The 21,514-nt window shown below is 42.5% G+C and overlaps 2 pseudogenes; both read left to right on the plus strand.

The window, feature by feature from the left end:
• The first annotated feature begins 9,668 nt into the window (after positions 1 to 9,668).
• Positions 9,669 to 15,866, plus strand: LOC146546980 (histone H1 pseudogene; annotated as a pseudogene).
• An 832-nt stretch (positions 15,867 to 16,698) lies between these two features.
• The window catches only part of LOC146546981 (adhesion G protein-coupled receptor G7-like), a 39,263-nt pseudogene continuing 34,447 nt past the window's right edge, over positions 16,699 to 21,514 (plus strand).

A 21,514-nucleotide genomic window follows, 5' to 3' on the forward strand; every position in this document is an offset into this window, starting at 1 on the left:
GGACCTGGTAGGGAAAATCTCCCCTGTGCAGGCCAAACGAAAATGGGAGAATCTAAAAAGGAAATACAATGTACAGTGGTATTGACAGATGTATCTCCACACGGAATACTGCGAAGTCATCTATGTAAACCTGTACTGTAGCTGTTTTTGCTAACTGCCACTTTTGATGTACTCTGCCTTTAGGAGTGCAAGTATCCAGCGACAGGCAATAGTGCAAGTGGGAAGCCCACTGCTGCAACATGGCCCTGGTTTGGACCCATGGATGAGGTGTTAGGACAGAGGCCCTCTACCAGGCCTCCAGTCCTAATTTCCTCCATCCAGGAGGACACACCAGGGCCCAGTGCAGTAGTGGGCAACCCACTTCCTCACCAGGAAGAGCAGGAGGATGAGGAGCCGCTGGAGGCACGAGTGGCGAAAAGAAAGAGGGACGGGGAGGATGAACTCATTGCTCTAATAAAAGAGGACATGGCACAGCAACGTCAAATGGAGGAACAGAGAGCCGAGAGGATGGACGGGCTGCTAGGTGTCCTTGAGAAGCATGTCGAGCAGAAAAAGGATTGAGTCGTGTTCACAGACATCTAATGTACATATTTGCATACTTTATTTATGTTGGCGTCCCAACCTTTGTTGTGTACAAACAAGATGATTTAAGTTATGTAAATAAAGACATTCGTAACATCCCAACTGTATTTGCATGTTTGTAACGAACTCCATAAAACAATTTCTGAGGACCTGACCTATTGCATTTGCCAAACTGCGAAAATAACAACAGTACAACGAAAAACACAACAGGATTATTGGTAATGAAATGCCCATTGTGGTCCAGGATTAACCTGAGTGTCCCAGTATGCACAGGCATTGTTAACCAGGCCTGACATTTGGCTGAGCAGGGAGTCTCGGGCAGTGCTGCTGAAGTGCTGTTGCAGCCGAAGATAGCGTAGGCCCCGCTAGCTGTTCCCCGGCAGACCCCAAGCAGCTGGGGAAAGAAGCCCCAGGTACACCACAATCCCGTTCATGTGTCTAACCGTTTTCCCCCACTCGGCGACACACCCGCTGGGGGTCAAACTCTGGTAATTGGTGATTTTGTTCTCAGACATGTGAAGCTAGAGACACCGGCAACCATAGTCATTTGTCTTCCAGGGGCCAGAGCAGGCAACATTGAAGGAAATTTAAAACTGCTGGCTAAGGGTAAACGTAAATTCAGTAAAATCATAATTCACGTCGGCAGTAATGACACCCGGTTACACGGGAGGAGGTCACTAAAATCAATACTGAATCGGTGTGTAACTTTTCCAAAACAATGTCGGACTCTGTAGTTTTCTCTGGTCCCCTCCCCAATCAGACCAGGAGTGACATGTTTAGCCGCATGTTCTCCTTAAATTGCTGGCTGTCTGAGTGGTGTCCCAGAAACGATGTGGGCTTCATAGATAATTGGCAAACCTTCTGGAGGAAACCTGGTCTTGTTAAGAGAGACGGCATCCATCCCACTTTGGATGGAGCAGCTCTCATTTCTAGAAATATGGACAAATTTATTAAACCCCCCAAAATATGACTATCCAGAGTTGGGACCAGGAAGCAGAGTTGCAGTCTTACACGCCTCTCTGCAGCTTCTCTCCTTCTGCTACCCCCCCAGAAAACCCATCTCCATAGAGACTGTGTCAGCTCCCAAAAAGACAAAAAACAAACTAAAAACCAGCAACAAACAACTTAAACATAAAAAATCACAAAGAAGGAACAATACAGTATCCACATCTGAACCAAAGAGTAAAACAGTGAAATGTGGATTATTAAATATTAGGTCTCTTTCCTCCAAGTCTCTGTTAGTACATGACTTAATAATTGATCAACAAATCGATTTACTCTGCCTTACAGAAACCTGGTTGCAGCAGGATGATTATGTTAGTTTAGATGAATCAACACCCCCGAGTCATTCTAACTACCAGAAATCTCGAAGCACAGGCCGAGGGGGCGGTGTGGCAGCAATTTTTCACACCAGCCTATTAATCAACGAAAGACCAAGACAGACTTTTAATTCATTTGAAAGCCCGATGCTTAGTCTTGTCCACCCCAGCTGTAAAACTCAGAAACCAGTCTTACTTGTTATCATATATCGTCCACCTGGGCATTACACAGAGTTTCTGTCTGATTTCTCAGACTTTTTTTCTGATTTACTTCTCAGCTCAGATAAAATAATTATTGTGGGTGATTTTAACATCCATGTAGATGCTAAAAATGACAGCCTCAACATGGCATTTAATCTGTTATTAGACTCAATTGGTTTCTCTCAAAATGTAAAAGAACCCACCCACCACTTTAATCACACTCTAGATCTTGTTTTAACATATGGCATAGAAACTGAACATTTAACAGTATTTCCTGAAAACCCTCTCCTGTCTGATCATTTCCTGATTACATTTACAATAATTGATTACACAGCAGTGGAGAGTAGACTTTATCACAGTAGATGTCTTTCTGAAAGCGCTGTAACTAAGTTTAAGAATATAATCCACCCACTGTAATCATCTTAATAATAATGAATAATAATGGATTGCATTTATATAGCGCTTTTCGGGGCCCTCAAAGCGCTGTACAATTCCACTATTCATTCACTCTCACATTCACATACTGGTGGATAAGCATCTTCAATGCTTATAGAGCAGAGCAGCTATCTGAACACTACCCCATCAGAGGTCAATTATCTTGTTAATAATTTTACCTCCTCACTACGTACGACTCTGGATACTGTAGTTCATGTGAAAACTAAGGTCTCTAATCAGAAGTACCTGACTCCGTGGTATAATTCTCAAACAAGTAGCCTAAAGCAGATGACTCCTAAGCTGGAGAGGAAATGGCATGTCACAAATTTAGAGGATCATCATTTAGCCTGGAGAAATAGTTTGCTGCTTTATAAGAAAGCCCTCTGCAAAGCCAGAACATCTTACTATTTGTCACTGGTTGAAGAAAATAAGAACAACCCCAGGTTTCTCTTCAGCACTGTAGCCGGGCTGACAAAAAGTCAGAGCTCTATCGAGCCAACCATCCCTTTAACGTTAACTAGTAATGACTTCATGAACTTCTTCACAAATAAAATTTTAATCATTAGAGAAAAAATTACCAATAATCATCCAACAGATGTAATATTATCTACAGCTACTCTTAGTACCATTGATGTTAAGTTAGACTCTTTTTCTCCAATTGATCTTTCTGAGTTAACTTCAATAATTACTTCCTCCAAACCATCAACGTGTCTTTTAGACCCCATTCCTACAAAACTGCTCAAAGAAGTCCTGCCATATCTCTAATAATCGGCTATGTACCACAGGCCTTCAAGGTGACTGTATTTAAACCTTTACTCAAAAAGCCATCTCTACACCCAGCAGTCTTAGCTAGTTATAGGCCAATCTCCAACCTTCCTTTCATATCAAAAATCCTTGAAAGAGTAGTTGTCAAACAGCAAACAGATCATCTGCAAAGGAATGGTTTATTTGAAGAGTTTCAGTCAGGTTTCAGAGCTCATCACAGCACAGAAACAGCTTTAGTGAAGGTTACAAATGATCTTCTTATGGCCTCTGACAGTGGACTCATCTCTGTGCTTGTCCTGCTAGACCTTAGTGCAGCATTCGATACTGTTGACCATAATATCCTATTAGAGCGATTAGAACATGCTGTAGGTGTTACAGGTACTGCACTGCAGTGGTTTGTAGCTATCATATCTATCTAATAGACTCCAATTTGTGCATGTAAATGGAGCGTCCTCTTCACACACTGAGGTTAATTATGGAGTTCCACAGGGTTCGGTGCTAGGACCAATTCTGTTTACACTATACATGCTTCCGTAGGCAGTATCATTAGAAGACATAGCATACATGTTCACTGCTATGCATATGACACACAGCTCTATCCATGAAGCCTGATAACACACACCAATTAGTTAAACTGCAGGAATGTCTTAAAGACATAAAGACCTGGATGGCCGCAGACTTTCTGCTTTTTAATTCAGATAAAACTGAGGTTATTGTACTCGGCCCTGAAAGTCTTAGAAATATGGTGTCTAACCAGATTCTTACTCTGGATGGCATTACCTTGGCCTCCAGTAACACTGTGAGGAACCTTGGAGTCATTTTTGACCAGGACATGTCCTTCAACGCACATATTAAACAAATATGTAAGACTGCTTTCTTCCACTTGCACAACGTCTCTAAAGTTAGAAATATCCTGTCTCAGAGTGACACTGAAAAACTAGTTCATGCATTTATTACTTCCAGGCTGGACTACTGTAATTCATTATTATCAGGATGTCCAAACAACTCGCTGAAAAGCCTTCAGCTAATCCAAAATGCTGCAGCAAGAGTACTGACAGGGACTAGAAAGAGAGAGCAGATTTCTCCTGTTTTGGCTTCCCTTCATTGGCTTCCTGTTAAATCCAGAATTGAATTCAAAATCCTGCTCCTCACATACAAGGTCTTAAATAATCAGGCCCCATCTTATCTTAATGACCTTGTAGTACCATATCACCCTATTAGAGCACTTCGCTCTCGCTCTGCAGGCCTACTTGTTGTTCCTAGAGTATTTAAAAGTAGAATGGGAGGGAGAGCCTTCAGTTTTCAGGCCCCTCTTCTGTGGAACCAGCTTCCAGTTTGGATTCGGGAGACAGACACTATCTCTACTTTCAAGATTAGGCTTAAAACTTTCCTTTTTGCTAAAGCATATAGTTAGGGCTGGACCAGGTGACCCTGAATCCTCCCTTAGTTATGCTGCAATAGACATAGGCTGCCGGGGATTCCCATTATGCATTGAGTTTTTCCTTTCCAGTCACCTTTCTCACTCACTATGTGTTAATAGACCTCTCTGCACTGAATCATACCTGTTATTAATCTTTGTCTCTCTTCCACAGCATGTCTTTTATCCTGTTTTCCTTCTCTCACCCCAACCGGTCGCAGCAGATGGCCGCCCCTCCCTGAACCTGGTTCTGCCGGAGGTTTCTTCCTGTTAAAAGGGAGTTTTTCCTTCCCACTGTTGCCAAAGTGCTTGCTCATAGGGGTTCATATGATTGTTGGGCTTTTCTCTGTATCTACTGTACAATATAAAGTGCCTTGAGGCGACTTTTGTTGTGATTTGGCACTATATAAATAAAATTGAATTGAATTGAATTGAATTGAATTGGTCCCGCCAGTGTGCACCACTGACTGCCTCCAAACCAGTCTCCCCCTCATCTTTGGTATCATCCTCGGGCTCCTCATCTGGGGCCACAATGTCACCAGCACCAATGCAGATATTATGCAAATGGCACATGCTGTTATGACCTGCAACATATGTTTTGTCTTGTAAGCACAGTGTACATGCCAGATTACACACTACAGTTACCATTATGATTCGACAAACAACAATGATGATTGTATTAGACTGACGTACATGTGGCACAAAGGTCCAGCGCTTGCAGAAAGATGACACGGAACCTCGTCTTCATCATTCCAAAAGCACGCTCTATGACAGAGCATGCCCTGGAATGATGTGCGTTGAAGCGCTGGGCTCCCACACCGTGGACTGGCCTCTTGTAGGGGGTGATGAGGGGGAGTGGATGTTGGAAACATGGGTACCCTCCATCTGCAAGGATGAAATGCCCTGGGGGAGGGTTACAGACCTGTCGGTACAGTGGGCTGCTGCAGAGGACCCTGGAGTCATGCATTGACCCCGGCCAGCCCACATGTGTATTGACAAAGCGACCCTGATGGTTATATACCGTCTGCAGGATTATAGACGGGAACAACTTCCTGTTCCTGTAGCACTGACCATCAGGGCCACTGGGAGGCTTGATGCAGACTTGGCAGCAGTCAATTGCACCAGCAGCTTTCACAAAGGCTCTGTGTCCTGCCAGCTGTGCAAACCCATTGGACATGGCATCTAGGTCTTCTGGGGTCCGAGGGAGGTGGATGACCTGGTGGCGAGTGGCCACACCTCCTCTGTGACCATGTGCACAATGCGGTGAACAGTGGAACAGGGTATTACAAACACCCTGGACACGACCCTGTAGGATGCTACACTTGCCAGCCAGAAAAGGAACACAAGGGCCTCAATCGGGGCATCCCAACCATGTCTCCAAACCTGGTTAAGTTGATTCATCAGTGCTCTCACAGACTCCCTGCTGAGGCGAAAATCAGGCCTGGTGTCCTCATTATTGAAGAATCTGTCCAGGACTGGGACACTCAGGTTAATTCTGCAGTACAGGGGTCTGGTCTGGTGAAGGCAAATACAGGAAATGACAGACATTGTTTTATTCTTGTCATTATTCTGACTGTTGCTGTTCTTCTTTTAGCAGACAATGGACACTGTACTTGTGGAAACAGTATTTGGGTTTTTTGTTAATTGCACTTTTGTAGAATGTCCTAGGATGTACTGCTTCAGTGTGCAGGCTACGGGTGCAAACACTCCTATCTGGGACTCACATCTTCAATGGTATATATCAGGGTGTTACGCTAGTACACAGGTACACACGTCAAATATCTGAGGGGGGAGAAATGTCGACATGTATTTATCACTGTACCTGAACGTGGTTGTCTCGTAGTTGCAACAGAATCAGTCGTCTGTGACGGGTGGGTTGTTGGAGCTCTTCCATTAGCAGAGAAATTACACACGCAAGGATGTGGTCTGTATCCATTTTGCTGATCGGGAGGAGTGATATGGGAAGGTACAGCTGGTGACGCAAATTTGAAGGGTAGACCGTCCTATTTCACAAGCCTCTCACTTCTGCACTTCTTGTACTTCCTAGTACACACCGTACATAGTATGCGAACTGCGTGTACTCCAAAGTGTGCGGTCACTGGATTGGGACACAGCCTGAAGGCCTGTCTCAATATGCGTACTTATGCGTACTTATGCGTACTTGCGTTCTCGTGTACTCGTGATACGTCATCAGTCGGAGACCAAGTACTGTTACAATTCAAAGTGCGCATCAAGCCAAGAACGCTGTTTTATCGAACATGCATTGGTAGTGACTTGTGTGGACTTGGTACAGCTAAATATCGCAGAATGCATTTCGCCCAAAACTCAAATGCGGCAATGGTGGACGAGCGTGGCTAAAAACTTTTAAATATTACTCTTTCTGGGTCACAAAATAAACTTTTAAGTTATTTTCAAGCGAGAATGTAGCTGTGTAAACTTCAAACATCTGCTCGATTTATCAAGATATCATATATTTCCAAACGTGCTCCGACATTTTCTGAGACGTCTGTTACCCACCAGCTCCATAGCAGACTGGGAGGTCGAGGATTAGCCGGTGACAACAGCAGACTCCCGGCACATCGTTGTCAATCCCCCCGCTGTCTTTTGCTGCTCAGGATAAAATGATATACAAGTCTCTTAGGTAACTTCGAAATGTTAATTTTTGGTTTATTTCAGTGTTTTATTTTTTCCTGAGTAAATCATTTTGGCTGAGATATATTTCAATTCAGGAGGAAAGATTTTCACCTGGAACAAAAACAGCATTAATAATGTTAATACGTGGAGATTTTGAAGGCTGCTTCAAAATAATCAGATTATATTTTAAATATGTGTTCAGTTCTCTTCCAAACCCCAGCAGCTGTCTATTGTAATTTTTGAGTGTTCACTAAAATAAAAATAAAGGTGTTCTAACATCTCACCTGTTTCTTTTTATTAAGGCATACATGTACACTAGTTTTATTAACTGAGATTTCGCAACTGAGGTTAAACATGATATATAAGTCACTTAGATCTGTTAGATTTGTATTGTTGATTGTCATTTATGCTTAGAAATATTTACTTATATATGCTTAGAGTTTTGTAATTAGTTGTAGATTGGTAGAGGTTTTGATCCTTGATAGTCTGCAAACTTTGTGTGTATTAGACAGCACTTTGGGAGCATGAGAGGTCATACCGTGTCTTATTGTTTTATGGTAGGATTAACGTAGCTACGTCTGTTCTAGTCTAAGTGCTCTTTGTTTAGATGAACTGCAGGACTTCCTCACCGTGTTATCTAGGATGAACCATCTAGGGTGAGGGGGAGGCTACCCTCTTCCTGACCAAGGATGTTTGACCCTTTGATCAGCAACACACACACACACACACACACACACACACACAGGCAAGGTACTCTTTGTTTGTATGTAGACGTCGTATGTTAATGAACCTATGCATATTCATGTAACCTCAATAAAAGGACAGTGTTACGGGAGGACGGACGAGAGCTACTGGGGTCAAGCGAAGGAACGGCGCTCTGTCTGGTTCTCTCCCGTGCACGAGTACCATGAAGAAGTTTGCCTACTTGCGTCTTGCTTGCAGTGTAATTATATTGTCTTAACGTTCCAGCGAATAGGTTCAAGCTACAAACCTATCATTAATTGGTCCTTCGATGCCGGAGCCCTGGAATCGCATTCACCGAGGGGAGGAGAGGCACGCTGAAAGACTGACGTCAGCCAGGAAGTTCCTGTGGATTCGCGGTCTGTCTTTTCTCCTCGATGAATGACGGTCGGCGGGATTCGGGCTGATATTACACTCTAAGCAACGCCAAGTAAGTTTAAAGAGGCCGACTCTATAACCGTGTCATTGTGCAGTCTCCGCCACTGTGTGAGGCGTTGAGAAGAGCCCGACTCTATAACCGTGTGGTTGTGCAGTCTCCGCCACTGTGTGAGGAGTTGAGAAGAGCCCGACTCTATAACCGTGTGGTTGTGCAGTCTCCGCCACTGTGTGAGGCGTTGAGAAGTTCGCTACTTTGTGGAGCGATACCCGGGTTCCTTGCTACTTTGTGGAGCAAGAGGTTCCTCGCTACTTTGTGTGGCGAGAGGTGAGTTCTCCGCCACTTTGTGGGGCGTTGAGAAGTTCCGCGGGGTCCAGATTGTGCTGGACGGTAGGCCTATTTTGTGTTGTTGTCATTGTCGTCGTCGTTGTTGTTGTTGTTGTGTGTGAGTGTGTGCGGAGTAGAACATGTGGTCTGTGACACCGACTGTTGTTGTTATCATGGGTTTCTAAGCAACCAAGAGTGAGTCGGAGGGAGACAGACGTTTGTGCTGGACTTTGCTCCTGGCAGCACAAAGTATTTATGTAAAAAAGAGAGAGAGCGACGGCTCCACAGCTGCGCGGGTTCACGCGAGCGCGGTCACGCGGACCTGAGCCGTGCGGTTAATCGCAGGCTTATAAATGGAAGAGATTCAAATGTTAGAAGTTTTCAGAAAACACAACAGCCTTGGAGAGCTGTGGAGAAGGCCAGCCCACATCAGCAGCACTTAAGATATGCTCTGGTGAATGGCTTTCCCCCCACCCCTTGCTGACACAATGTTTATTCTTTAGCTTGCCCTGATCGACAGCAGCCTGTGTGCCAGACCATAGATTTAATTGAGGTGGATAGTTGTTAAAAGTAATCTACATTAAGCTTGTGGTTGCTTAAATTCAGTACAATGACATGTGAGGTGAAGTGATATAGGTAAATATTTAAACTAATGAAGTGCATAGAGGCACTTGACCTGTGTGAAAGACTGTCGTCTTGTTATGAACCATTGTTGAGATATGGAGCACACCTGTGAAAATAACTAATATGCTGAACCCTGTATGAAACATCTAAAAGTACATGATGGAGGAGCTGTGTTGAATATGAAAGTGTAAGACTTTGCCGCTGTGGGCAGAGCAACTACTGTGTGATGTTGCGTTGCAGTTTTTTTTCTGAGCTGATGAGCAAGCTACACGTTATCAGATCAAGAGCTGTCTGGGAACTACTCAAAGAGGGGGAAACAGGGAGTGTGCAGCGTTTCCGTGAGCAGTTTTCCTGCATCTTGACTTGTGTGTAGAGTGTTCATAACATCAGCATCATGTTTTTGATTATTTGTTTGTTGGGTTGAAAAATAGTTAAATAAACTGGTGATCATATTTACGGATCACCATGGCACATATCATCAGCCATGTGATTTATTTTTGCAGATGACAAAGTGAGTGTGAATGTGTCTGACGTCACAGTGTTTTTGTGCGCTGTGTAAAAGTAATTGCCTTTGATCGTGAGTGAGAGCGGTGATTCTGCAGATCACCAGCTATTGTAAAGAAGAAGAAAAAAAAGGGTGAAAAAGAGAATGAACTTATATTGTAGATGAAAAAGAAAAATCATAGGAAAAAGGTTTTGTGTTGATCAGCCAAAAACATCTACAATTTCATTTTCTGCTTTTAAGAAAAGACTGTTCACAAAAACACAGAGAGAGAGAGAGATGTGTGTTGATTAAGCAGTGATGATAATAATGAAATGTCTTAGTTTGTCACTTTCAGGTGAAAAGCAGACCTGAATCAATTTTCCACATGCAGCGGTCGGAAGAAAGTTATAGTTTAACATCATTGGAAACATGCAGGCCAAGTTTCTGGCTGACTTATTTACAGTGCCATGTGTTTCTCAACCTCACAAGCGAGCTCACTCCTCCCTGAAGATAAGGAATGCAGCTCCATGATAAAGAGACAGCAGCAAGTCCTGAGCACAAAAAGTCCCAGCAAAGCAGCAGCAATGTGGATAAACAGCAGCAGCAGAAGAAAGCAAACCCATCTTCCTGTCTGATTGGATGAATTCCACGGAGGGGCGAGCAAGATGGCGGTGGCAGCATGTTGAAATGCTCAAAAAGGACTGAGTGACTCGGGCAAGCCACATGCAGCTAGCATGCTGGCTAGCGACATGAAAGAAATGGACCCTTCATGATGCGTTCAACGTGCCAGCGCTGTGGTGGGAAAGGCTCCATCATAAACACGCCCTGCACCGAGGTTCAGGCCAAGAAGAAGAAGACGATGACTTCCAAGCCCAAGAAGGTCAGCCTCAGCGTGGGCGAGCTGATTGTGAAAGCCGTGGCCGCTTCCAAGGAGCGCAACGGCCTGTCCGTGGCCGCCCTCAAGAAGGCTCTGGCTGCCGGAGGCTACGATGTGGACAAGAACAAGGCCCGTGTCAAGACCGCCATCAAGAGTCTGGTGGCGAAGGGCACTCTGGTGCAGACCAAGGGCACCGGGGCCTCCGGATCCTTCAAGATGAACAGGGTTACTGAGACCAAAGCTAAGACGCCCGCCGCGGCCAAAGCCAAGAAACCGGCAGCAGCTGCTAAGAAGTCGCCCAAGAAGGCAGCGGCAGCACTTCAGACACTAGCACAAAATCAACCGCATCAGAGGAGGGACAGGACAAAGCTGAAGGAGAAACTGCCTGCTATTGGACTGTTGAAGTGGGAGAGGACAACAGAGTGAGAAGACTAGGTGAGAACACATAGGAATTATTTAATGTGGGAAATCAAAATTTGGGTTAGCAAACCTGGGAAAAACAAAACTGACTGCTTAAGTTGGAAAATTGAGACGGAGTCTGAAACATTGCGAAAATAGAAACATATACAAAATCACACACACACAAGCAGAACATGCATTAACCCTACTAACAATTCCAAACACAAAATGACTCATGAAGACTCATAGCACATTAGTTAAGAAATGATTAAATAATAGCAGAGAAATGTGTAGGAAAGGCAGCTTTAAGAACATGCTCTGCTGGAGATGCAGCTCCACAGACATGCATTAGACCTGCCTAATAACACAAACACCCATGCAATGAAAATTAGCTTGTTATCTTTCATCAGTGTTAAATTAGTGTCAATTTAGCAGACACTTGTTATTAAATACTGAATGTATCCAATGCAAAAAATTGACTCTCCAGGTTGCAGGACAACAGTTTAACTTTTGTGGGAAAAAAGATCCTGGTTTGACCAACCAGTGATCAGACAATAAATTTAGTTGTTAAAATGGTAAATTGGGAGAAGCTTCCTGCTTGATTGAGGCAGCACATGTAATTTACTGTATGAGGGAAATTGTCTTTTGTGATACTATTTTGAACATGCTTTTCTGTCGTCCTGTCAACTTAGTGGGTTAATAGCTGATATGCAAATTAGTTGATCGGTTTTAGATTAATGAAAGGTGACTGAATTCTAGTATGAGTGAATGAGATGTGTTGGAGTTGTTGTGTGTTGAGTGGAGACTCTAAAACACTGAGTTTCCTGCTTTGATGTGCGAGTGAATCCTGTATTTAGATACACAACTCTGAATACGTCAGAACAGACTGTTTTGTGAAGTGCATGACAGCATGTCACATGTTTTATGATGAAGGGAAAAGGAAAATTGAATAAAATAGATCTGTGGCCTAAATGAGTGAAGAGCACAGACCTGGTAATTAAACTCATAGCTAATAAGACATTAGGATTATGTTGTGTGTTGTGCAGCTGATGGTTGATTTGGAGTGAATCTAGCTGATGATTTTTCTTTTGTTGTGAAGTTGAGCCTGCCGATTAGTATGATGGTATGATAAACCATGCTAATGGTATGATTTACCCTCCTGAGATGAGGAGCTTGTGTCATGACTTAACAAGGCCTTTTTATTTTGATACTTTCACAGTGCACTGAAAGTTTTGTTTGATAATCTCTGTTCTTTAAGCAGATCTGCACGTCGGGAATTAAAAGCGCTACACGTCGTCGAGAAAATTGTGCCAAGTGAGTTCTCCACATTTAAATGGACTCTGGAGAAAGCCACTTATTTGGGACAATTATTAAATGACAGTCCCAGTCCAAAAGGATTCAGCGATGTAATCCAAACTAAAGTTCTTCTTTTTCTTTTTGAAATGACGTCATTTTGCTGAGAGTGGAAACTAAATGCGACGATAGGTTCCACTATCAGCAAAGAAAGAAAAAATGAATGCATGAATGAGTGAGTGAAAGGAAAACAAACTGACTGACTGGTAAAAGCTGACAAAAGCTGACAAGACTTTACTGATGTAACACGACTGTGTGAAGTTGACCCCCGCCTGGCAGGGGTGCAGATGAGTCTGTGTGTGCTTCCCTTTACAGAAGCAGAAAGATGACAGCAACACTCGAGGTTGCGTGATGATTTAACATTTTAAATGCCATTTTCTGTGTCTGTGAATTTACTATGTGTGTGTCATTCACTAGCTTGTGTGCTCACAGAGATATCTGTGACAAAGTATGCATACGCCTGCGCAAGCGCTAACATTTGCATTTTCGTTTTTACAGCATTACGGTTCTTCATGTGTTTGATCATGTGATTTATAGGAATACTGGCTAATGTTTCTCTACTACAAGATTTCTGGGTTTATGTGTGAAGAAAACTGTAGTTACAGGCATATGTTGATGGAGAAATTAATATAGTTTGAGACATACTGTGATGAGACCAGTGTTACTGTTTCCACAGCGAGTGTTAACTTTATGGTGTTTTATGGCACCTCTAGAATCTGTTGACCTGTGTCTGACCTCCGTCTGACCACAGTCAATGTGTATTGCTAATGTTTGTTTCTTTGAGAATGCTGTAGTAGATTCAGCTGAAGCGGACAAGTGACATGAGTAAAACAAATAAGAGATTACGGTATTTATGGAATAGTTTATTATGGGCTCATTTGCTGGCCACTTTTGAACCCATAATAATAATATATGAGTGGAGTGACTTTGCTTAAGAGAAGTCACTGATTACATTAATGTTAACAGAGTACATGGGATAATCCATGTCTGAGGTGAATTAGGGTAATAGTTGTAGTTACTGATTTGAGAAAACCTGCACATGACACTTGTCTTGCTGATGTTGAATGCTTATTACTCTTATGATACAATTGTTTACAGGTATGAAGTTTGATTTCACTTCCAGATTTTGCTTTCCAGGCCGTGATGGTGTGTATGCAGGCTCCTGGGAGAGCCAGGTGTTAAGCAAACTTAATATGCAACACACGCTAACATCTTTTATTGCAGGGTTACGGAGCTACTCCAGAGGAGATGCCCTGATGTTGCCTGGGACATGATCTAGCTAATCTTTTTCTTTAAGACAGGGATCCAGGTTTGGTGAGTTGACGCATGGGAATGTCCATGCGTCAAGAGGTGGAGTGCAAGGATTAACATTAAACAATGTTTACTATTATTGTTGCAGTGATTTGTGTGATTAGCCGTTTTATTTACAAATATTAAACCTATGCAAGTGGTGCATCCATGTTCAGATGAGGCTTTGATGGCCTATAAGTGAAGTTCACTGAACTAAAGAATGTGGTTTGATGATTGTTGACATGCTCTCCAAATAGAAGTTTTTCTTCTTAGCAAGGAAATACAGGTGCAGCAGTAATCTCCTGAGAAATCTTCAGAGGCCCAGTGAGAAGCGTGAACCATTCCAGGCATAGCTGACAGCCAGGCAGTGGTTGAGGTCAAAGGTCAAGCTGGTTGGGGCCCATCATGAGATCAGACCTTGGAGCCACAGCAAGGACCATGAAACTGCCTGCAAAATAGAGGAGAGGATCGTCCACAAGATGGGAGCTGAGGCCAGGAGAGAGGCTTCAGGAGGATCAGAGATCATCTTCAGCACAGCAGACATCACACAGAGAGCTGTGCTACTGAGTTTCCAGGAGATTTTAAATAAAATGAAAGATTCAATATTGACGCTGAGGAAGACAACTAAGGTGTACGACGTGCTCTGCCTTAAACCTTCAGCAGCGTTGGAACATGAAAACTCGTGGGATGAGGGGAGCGTGCCAAGCTCCATCGACAGCGCAGAAGGAGTTCGGGGATGACATCATGATTCTGTGAAAGCACAGGAACCAGAAGCTATGGTGGTGATGACAGCAGTTTCCTATGAACATCACCTAATGCTGTGCCACTATACTGTGCATACGATGACACTCTGAAGGCTGCTGGGATCATAACAGCAGTAAGATGACGGAACCCAGCACCCTTTCCACAGAGAGCTTTTTCTGCAGAGCGTGGACAATTAAGGAGTCATAAATATCCCCCTCACAAGACGAAGGTCTGAAGTCAGGTGATGGGGGCTGGTAAGAGGCCATAAAACTAGAGTGCTGAGAGGTCTGCAGCTTGGAAATAGCTGAGACCCATGTTGACGAACAACAAAACCAACTGGTATGTTTGAATGTCTATTCTACATACATTTGGACTCTGGTCCTATGGACAGTGATGGAAACAACTGGAAGAGACATTCATGACGCCCTGCAGAGCTTAAACCACTCTGCAGAGAGACATGTGATGTGCACACCCGGAGGAAGCACCACCAAGCTGAGATGTTTTTGAAAATGTTACTTTTTTAGTTTCACTATTAAATTAACAATTTCTTTGGTTGCTCGTAAGATGCAGTTTGCCATGAGATGAGCTCAATGAATGGGGTAACTGCTAATACATTTATTAAACTGTGTACCTTTCAGTAATTTAGGGTGATTTGACATATGCTGAGTATAAAAAGGTTTGCATTGAAACTGTCAGACATGAGGTATTCATACCTGGGAACTTTTCAAGCATAAAGGTCAAAAAGGGGGGAAATGTTAGATTTGTATTGTTGATTGTCATTTATGCTTAGAAATATTTACTTATATATGCTTAGAGTTTTGTAATTAGTTGTAGATTGGTAGAGGTTTTGATCCTTGATAGTCTGCAAACTTTGTGTGTATTAGACAGCACTTTGGGAGCATGAGAGGTCATACCGTGTCTTATTGTTTTATGGTAGGATTAACGTAGCTACGTCTGTTCTAGTCTAAGTGCTCTTTGTTTAGATGAACTGCAGGACTTCCTCACCGTGTTATCTAGGATGAACCATCTAGGGTGAGGGGGAGGCTACCCTCTTCCTGACCAAGGATGTTTGACCCTTTGATCAGCAACACACACACACACACACACACACACACACACACACACACACACACACACACAGGCAAGGTACTCTTTGTTTGTATGTAGACGTCGTATGTTAATGAACCTATGCATATTCATGTAACCTCAATAAAAGGACAGTGTTACGGGAGGACGGACGAGAGCTACTGGGGTCAAGCGAAGGAACGGCGCTCTGTCTGGTTCTCTCCCGTGCACGAGTACCATGAAGAAGTTTGCCTACTTGCGTCTTGCTTGCAGTGTAATTATATTGTCTTAACGTTCCAGCGAATAGGTTCAAGCTACAAACCTATCAAGATCACTTCTAAATGTTAATTCTTGGTTTATTTCAGTGTTTCCTTTGTTCCTGAGTAAATTGGTTTGGCTGAGATTAAAGTTAAGCTTCATAATATATTAATCACAGTTAAATTAGACGGGGGGGGGACTCCGGACCTGCGACATCATCAAGTACGCTGGTGTTCCAATTGTACAAATTGCGAGTCCGTGCTCGCGTCCTTGGCAAGTCCGTACTCCCGTGCATTCTTGGCTAGTCCAGACTCGCGTACTTGAGAATGTGGACGGGCCTTATTGTGGCCCGTCCAGACTGGCAGCCCCGCCTACATCCTGCTTCAAACGAGCTGTGCATTTAGCCCTGTGCCTTGTAGTGTGCTGTGTGAATGTGTTTCTGTGATGAGAAGAGCTTGGCTGCATTGTATATATTGTAAATAGTGTGAACAGACCTTTTTTGTTGATCTAGTAGCTGTAGGGGTGGGATGCAGTTTTCTTTTAGAACCTTTTTCTCCCGTTTAGGTTAGAGAGACAGGTAAGAGGCCTGTATTTTCTTTTGGGTTTCTGATTACAGGTAAGTCAGTTCCATTTCATGACTAGAATGTTTTGTTTGTTGTTTTGGCCATGCCCACCCCTGATGCGCGCTACTTTTTGAGTTTAATAATGCAAGAGCGGATTCAAAGGATAAAACATGGACTAATATAAGAGATGTTTGCTGGGTCCAGGTGTTTGAGTGCTCCGCTCACCAGGTGGAGGCTTCCGGTGATGAGGACGTGGATCTCGGCGGCCTCACGGAGGGGAGCAGCTTTGGCCGTGACACTCTGTTTAACCGGCAATGTCGACTTGGCCAGGTCGGCCAGCACAGAGTCCCTGCCTTGCGTGATCCACTGGAGTGCGCTGAGGATGCACAGGAACACCAAGGTGTCCCCTCTGTGCTCAGGTAAACGAGGAAGACTGTCCTGAATCAGCAGCTGAATAATTCAGTTATAAACATAGTTTAATTAGAGGTTCAAAAACTTTATAGTTTTCTACCTGGTTGTTCTAAATGTAGGGGGGACCTCTCCCTCTGAGCTCTGTAAAAGTTTCCAGGCAACAGCAGGAACACAACCAAACAGGTTACTATATAACAGGTTATTACATGTGTATCACACCACAAACATAACAGTTTCTTACAGAAGACAATTGGAAATCATAACATCCATCAATATGTCCGCAGGGGAAAAAGTATCTCGATGTGACACTGTCCTTTACTTATATTTGGGCTTCATTTTTTGTCACTTCTGATATGAAATAATCCAGTCAATGAGATGATGTAAATAAAAAAGATGCAGACTTAAGTTGTTGTTTTATGGCAATCCTTTCAAAATCTGAAATTTGAAACTCTTTTAACTGTTTAGTTCTTGGTGTGTGTGCCTGTTTTCATGGTTGAAGTAATGGATTTTAATGTCCACATGTTGCATTCAGCTAGAATGGAAAGAGAACAGCCTTTTAATAATAAATTAACAACAACAGCTGACATCTAATTTCATGTTTGCTGTTTATAAGTTCCTGATAAATCTGTGAGCTTCAGCTGTGGGAAACGGACACCAATTGGGTCATGACCAACAAACTGTGGACACCAGGGGGCGCTGTGGAGACAGCAGTAAACTCCAAACACAAACTGAGAATGAAAGGTTAAACAGTGATCAGCTGATTTGCTCAGTGAGAAATCAATCACTATGTCTCGGGGTGAGAATGGGAGATAAAAACACTTGCAGCATGTATTTAAAATAATTTATATTTTTCCTTCTCCTGCTGTAGAGTGAAGAGATATATTAGTTAGTGTTGATGGCTGATGAAACTATGTGAAACCACTAACATGGTCAGCATGTTTTTGCTGCTAACTAACATTACAAACCACTGAGTACTAGTTTATTGAATGTTATCTCTCTATGATAATCAGATAAGATAAGATAACCTTTATTAATCCCACACGTGGGAAATTTGTTTTGTCGCAGCAGAAAGTGGACAGTGCAAAGTTACATAGCAAAAATGAGAAAAAACACTGGAATAGGATAAGAATAAGATACTGTACACAATAGAATAGAATAAAATAAAACACTATATACAACAGAATAAAATAGAATACAAATGCTATATACAACTGTGTAAAGTACAACATTGTCAGAAAAAGAGTATTGCACTTAGTGTTATTGCTGTTGCACATATGTGGATGTGTGTGTTTGGTCAGTTGCGAAGTCTTTGTTGTGGAGTCTGACAGTAGTGGGGAGGAAAGACCTGCGAAGTCTCTCCGTCCCACACAGCAGGCTGCCACTGAAGGAGGTGCTCAGTGCTGTCAGTGTTTCCTGCATGGGGTGGGAGATGTTGTCCAACAGGGATGACAGCTTAACCACCATTCTCCTGTCACTCACCATCTCCACTGGGTCCAGAGGACATCCTAGAACAGAGCTGGCCCTGCGGATCAGCCTGTTCAGTCTCTTCCTGTCCCCAGCAGAGATGCTGCCACCCCAGCAGACCACACCTTAAAAGATGGCTAAGGCCACCACAGAGTCCAAAAGACCTGAGTGTAACCACGGTAACTTCTGACCCCACTTCCGCCAGTCCCTTTATTGTGGCGGGAATGAACCCTATATAAGTTCCGGGTCAATCAGCTGCATGTCCCTCCTCTGGCTGCTGTTGTCCCTGTGGTTGACGTACTTGTCAGATATCGACAAATTTTACACTGCAGACCAGTTGACAGCGTGCAATAACCCGGCCGATTCATCCATCTTTACACCACCTCACAATCGACTCAACGGTGAGTTATTTGTTTGTTTTGTCACAATTAATGAAAATGCGGAGCCCCGATCGAACATCCTAAAACGCCGGTAAGCTAATGCTAGGCTAGCGACAGTAAGTGCAATTACTAGTTTTATTTATTGAATATTGTTGTTTTTGTTTATTCCATTATGGCCGAATGTTGACTTAACGTATCTAGAGTTGAACGAGTGATTTGATTTTTGTAGTTTTGTCAGTTTTGGATGTTTTTGTTACTTTTCTGGTGAAATGCCAAAACGGCCTATGAGATTTTGAATGGAGTTAAATTCCATTGAGATTATTGAATCTGTTGCGCAACACCTGTGGTTAAATGAGTTTTGTAAATATACTTGAGTAACTTTGGATAATGTTTATTAGCTTTATTGCTGATATACTTTGATGGGACCCATGAGAATGTTTTTCTATAATAGTATGTTGAATGAAATTCATTATAAGAGATGGTTTGGTGTATGAAACATGGTATTAATTACTTGTCTTTGTTATTTATGGATTTATGTATTTATTTTGTCACAGCAGTAGAATGCTGTTTCATTTTCTTCGGTGAATGATAATTTATGTTTTTGACCTTGTTTAGGTCAGGTTTTTTTTTTTTTCCTCCCGCGATCAGCCCTGATCAGCGCGGGATGGCGAGCCACCCGACCACCGCTACGTTGCGGTAGGAATCGTAAACCTATGGACTGAATTTAACTATGACACATGACCTATCACAGGTCCATGTAACTAAACTAAATCTCATACTGGACTACACCTCATCCCACCTCCTTTTGGAACCTAATAAGCTGTTTTGTATTGTCAACATTATTTCTGTTTGTGATATATATGCATATTTTTTTTGTACATCTGTCTATACATTTCTCAAAACAAACATAATATATATATATTTGAGCTCTACTTTGGTTTCCTGTGTTTTATTCACACACTCAGGCTCCATAGTCGAAACTAATTCTGATAGCTCATTGTCTATGAAGTAGAGCTGGGCGATAGAACGATAACGATATGTATCGCGATATAACTTTTACTCGATAGAGAAATTAAACTATCGCGATAGACCTCGCCGCTCTTGTCCTCTTTAAAAAAAAAAAAAAAAGGTCAGCAATCCAAATTACGTAGCGCAGAGCCGAACCAATCACAGCCGCAGCGTCACGTCGCGTGACTTGTTACGTACAGCACAAGTGCCAAGCCGCACATGTGTATTTGTTTGGGAAGCAGCCAGCCACCGTACCGCCTGGGTAATGGAGGAAATGAGTGTGCCGACTAGAAAAATCAACCGAGCGTGACCGAAGGTTACCGAAGAGAAAACAGATGAGGGTTCCAATGCCGGAGAGATTGTCGAACGGAAGAGCCACAGAAGTTCCGTAGTGTGAAGGTATTTCGGCTATTTCAAGTCTGACAAAAAACAGAGTAGCGTGCACTGTAAATTGTGCTGAAAACAAGTCTGGAAATACAATAAACTGGTGCATGCGTCACACTGTGCGCCACGTTATTGTTTCGGTGAAATGAATTTCTACAATACTGTTACTGTTAATTCTACTCTCTGCAGTGTTTAAATGCTTACATATACACACAGTTACTGTCCATCCACACATACGACTCTGTTCTGCTTCTATGCCCCAGCTTTGTTTACTTTTTCCCACCGAGGCTTCTAGACTTCTGATTGGCCAACATTTCTGCACTGTTAGGAATCTAGCGCCACCTGCTGCTTTGGCATGTTCACAGCAGCGTTTTCCTTCATTTCTGCCTTTATGTGTGGACGGGATTATTTTTTTTAAAACGAAAACGGAAAATCTCCGTTTTCAAAAATACCCGTGTACGTGTGGACGTAGCCTCAGTCTCTGACTGGAAGCGCTAATTCGTCATTCGGCTTTTGTCAGACTAAAGTAACTGTTAAAACTGTTTGAAAAGCTAAGCTATACAACAAGGAGAGATTGAGAATTTCCTTTTAGTTCTCAGTTTATTTGATATTGACAAAAGTTAGTCAGTTTTGTCTGTTCTTCTGTAAAACAAACTAAGATTTATTTTTAGAATTAATATTTTGTTTCTAAGTGGAATTGACAATTTAGTCTATTTCGTTTGTTCTATTTTGAAACTTAAACGCTTTAGCGGCTGCCTTTTGTGTAGTTTGCAATATTTGCCTTTATTTATCTGAAAAGGTCTCATGTTCCTTAAGTACATCTACCCTGTTGAACTTCATCCATCCATTCGCGTCCGCTTAATGGATGAACTTATTATGGGAAATAAATATTTAAATAAAAACAAGCTGCTGATTATTTCACATTTAAATCTTACAAATATAGTTATTTGGCTTATATCGTGATAGATATGGTTATCGCCTGAAATGAAAAAAACATATCGTGATATGAAAAAATCTTATATTGCCCAGCTCTACTATGAAGTTTTAATATAAAAATAAAAACAATATTAAAAGTTTGGAGAAGCTTAGATTTACCAGTGACACTTCAGGTTTCACTCAGTGCACATTCTGTACAGTAAATCACACCATATTTATTAATTGAGCACCTTCTACAAAGCTGGACTGCAGTTTGAATTTCTTTATAGGTAACTTATGGACAAAGATAAGGAACCTTTTCTTGAACATGCAGTAAAACAATCAGGCGCTGTATAATTTGATAGCTTATTGTAAAGCAGAGTAACTCAGCTGAATGTTTTCACGCAGACTCACACAGTGGCGTCTTTAAAATATTACCAAACTAGACAAATGGGAAACCTGATGTTCAGCTGCTCATCATCATGGATGGCTGGCTTG

The sequence above is a fragment of the Mchenga conophoros genome, linkage group LG23 (assembly GCF_057382185.1).
Source record: "Mchenga conophoros isolate Kocher_MC1m ecotype Shallow Benthic linkage group LG23, M_conophoros_male_GT1.1, whole genome shotgun sequence".
Classification (NCBI taxonomy): Eukaryota; Metazoa; Chordata; class Actinopteri; order Cichliformes; family Cichlidae; genus Mchenga; species Mchenga conophoros.